Source organism: Lynx rufus, unplaced genomic scaffold (assembly GCF_022079265.1).
Source record: "Lynx rufus isolate CCGP_SWC_20201006 ecotype Redwood Valley unplaced genomic scaffold, mLynRuf1.p SCAF_27, whole genome shotgun sequence".
NCBI classification, from domain to species: domain Eukaryota; kingdom Metazoa; phylum Chordata; class Mammalia; order Carnivora; family Felidae; genus Lynx; species Lynx rufus.
In genome coordinates, this window is record NW_025814842.1 from 11776346 (window position 1) to 11779507 (window position 3162).

Here is a 3162-nt window from a genome sequence, read left to right on the forward strand (position 1 = left end):
CATATCAGAAGATATAAGATGATGCAAAAAACGGTACTCACAGGGAACTTAATAGCATTAAACTTCTATTTTAGAAGAGGAGAAAGATCTGACATCGATACCCTTAACTTCTTCCTTAAGAAACTGGAAAAAGAGGAGTGAATTAAACCTACGTTGCACACAAGAAAGGAAATAATACAGATCAAGGAGGAAATTGGTAAAGTAAAAACAAAAACAGGAACAAAAAAACAGGAAAACAATGGAGAAAATAAACGAAACGATAAGATGGATCAATATAATTGATAAACCTCTAGACAGACTCAGAGAGATACAGAGACAGAGAGAGAAAGAAAGAAGGAGGGAAGGAAGGATGAAGACAGCAGAGGAAAGAAGAAAGAAGGGGAGAGAGAGAGAGAGAGAAGACAAATTATCCATGCCATGAATGAAAGAGGTAATATCATTCCAGATTCTACAGATAATAAAAGGGTAGGTCAATAGTTTCAGCAATGTGGGTAACAAGGGCCAATTCTCCAAAAGGTACTCAAGAATAGATAATCTGAAGAGTTCTGTATCTATTATAGACACGGAATTTGTAGGGGTGCCTGGGTGGCTCGGACGGTTGAGGTCTGACTTCGCCTCAGGTCATGACCTCACGGTTCGTGGGTTCAAGCCCCACGTCGGGTTCTGTGTTGACAGCTCAGAGCCTGGAGCCCGCTTTGGATTCTGTGTCTCCCTCTCTCTGTCCCTCCCTTGCTCGCGCTCTGTCTCTCTCTCTCTCTCAAAAATAAATAAAACATAAAAAAGAAAGAAATGGAATTTGTAGTTCAAGTCCTCCCCGCAAAGAAAACTCCAGGCCCAGATTACTGCAGTGGAAATTCTACCAAACATTCAAGGAGGAAATAATTCTAACGCAACACAAACTCCTCTAGAAAATTGAGGAGGAGGGATTACCTCCTGACTCATTCAATGAGGCTCGTATTATACTTACTTCAAAACCAGATACGGATATTGCCAGAAAGGATAAGTACGTACCAATGTCCCTTATGAACACTGATGCAAAAATTCAAAGCCAAATTTTAGCAAATTAAATGTAAAAATAAAAATAAGACCTCAGGAGCAAGTGAAGTTGATCTCAATAGTACGATTTTGGTTTAACATTAGCAAGGCAATCAAGATCAATTCACCGTATAATAAAAAAAAAAGAAAGTCATCTGAACATCTAAATAGGCAAAAAAGCATTAAAATACAGTATCTACTCTACATTTAAAATACACCTCTCAACAGGAATAGAAGGGAACTTCCTCAACCAAATAAAAACAGGTACCAAAAAACCCTGCAGATATCACCTTACTTGCTGGTAAAAGGCTAAAAACTTTGCTTCTAAGAGGAGGAACAGACAAAGGTAACTTCTCTCATCATTTCCACACCACATTGTGTTTTGGGTTGTAGCAGGTGCAATCAGGGAGAAAAAAAAAAAGAATTAAAATGCATCCAGATTGTAAAGAAAGAAGGTATGATAGTATTTATTCTCCGACCACATGATAGCCTATGTGGAAAATCCAATGGAATCTACAAAAGATGCTTCTAGATCTGAAAAGTGAAAAATTGCGGAATCTAAGGTCGATATATGACGATACATCATATTTCTATACGAGCAATCATAACACTGAAATGAAAGAAGCAATACCATTTAAAATAGCATCAAAGTACGAATTATTTAGGAAAACGTAGGACAAAAAGTGTGCGAGGCTTGTACATTGACAGCCACCAAATATTGCCCAGAGAATTTATTTTATTTCATTCTTTTATGTATTACTATCTTTTTTAAACAAGCTTTAATGCACTTTATTTTTCCGGTGCAAACCTATGGGATGGCCACAGCTGGAGCCTGGGTCCTCTGCATGGACCCTCTGGTATGATTTCCCGATGGGGAGACTTGGTGAACGGTCTCTTTCTGAAGATCAGGGGTGAGAGAGCTGTAGGTCTTGGAAACAGTATCAAAGTGGCTTTGGTGAAGTTTCCCTGGGGGGGCGGGCAGTATAGCCCCCCTGGCTGCGGTGCAGACATCGTCAATACCAGCCAATATCAGTAGCTTCTCAGGCACAGGGGTTCAGGCAATGCCAGTGCCTCCGGGGACAGGGATGAGGCACACCAGGACAGAGCCACAGTGGCCGGTCACCTTGCACGGGACAGCATGGGGTCTTGCCAGTCTTGATCCCCCAGTAGCCTCACCGCACGGGGAAGATGGAAAGCTTGGCCAGGATCACGGCCCCACGGATGGCAGTGGCTACCTCCTTGGAGCACTTAACACCCAGACCGACGTGCCCATTGTCATCTCCAATGGCAGCAAATGCCTTGAACCTGGTCAGCTGGCCAGCGCGGGTTTGGTTTTGCACAGGCATCATCTTCGAAACCTCGTCGTTGAGGGACGCCCCCAGGAAAAAGTCGATGATCTCAGATTCCTTGATGGGCAGGGAGAAGAGATCGATCTCCTCCAGGGACTTGATATTCATGTCCTCGACCAGGCGGCCCAGCTTGGTGTTGGGCATCGACTCTTTGTCCTCGGCCTTGCCTCCGCGAGGTCCCAGGCCCTGGCCCCGGCCCCTGCCCTGACCCCAGCCACAGCCCCGGCCCAGGATGCCTCTACGGAAGCCTCCGCGGAAGCCGCCGAGGCCTCCCATTCCAGGGTCCCCGGGCCCACTGGCATCATCTGCCATTTGCTGTTTTCTCGGAGAAGCACCAAGAGAATTTAAAAAAGAAATAGGTAAATGGAAAGTTATATCGAAAAATCTAAAGCTATAAAGTTTTTAGAACGAAACGTAAGACAAAATATTTTTAATTTTGCACCCCGTATCTTAGATAGGACTCTAAAAGCATGGTCCGTTAAAAGAAAAGGAAATGAATAAATCGGAGTTCATACAAACTGAAACATTTTGCTCTTCAAAAGACACCAATGAAAGGGGCCCCTGGGTGGCCCAGTTGGTTCGGTTCAGGTCATGATCTCGCCGTCTGTGCATTCGAGCTCTGCCTAAGGCTCTGTGCTGTCAGCTCAGAGCCTGGAGCCCACTTCAGATTCTGTGTGCCTTTACTTTCTCTCTGCACCTCCTTCCCTCTCCCTCTGCACCTCCCTCACTCTCTGCACCTCCCTTGATCTCACTCTGTCTCTCTCTCTCAAAAATAAAC

At 44.3% G+C, this 3162-nt stretch overlaps 1 pseudogene; it reads right to left on the reverse strand.

The window, feature by feature from the left end:
* Positions 1 to 1843: 1843 nt before the first annotated feature.
* On the reverse strand, positions 1844 to 2696 carry LOC124519369 (40S ribosomal protein S2-like; annotated as a pseudogene).
* Between the last annotated feature and the right edge of the window lie 466 nt (positions 2697 to 3162).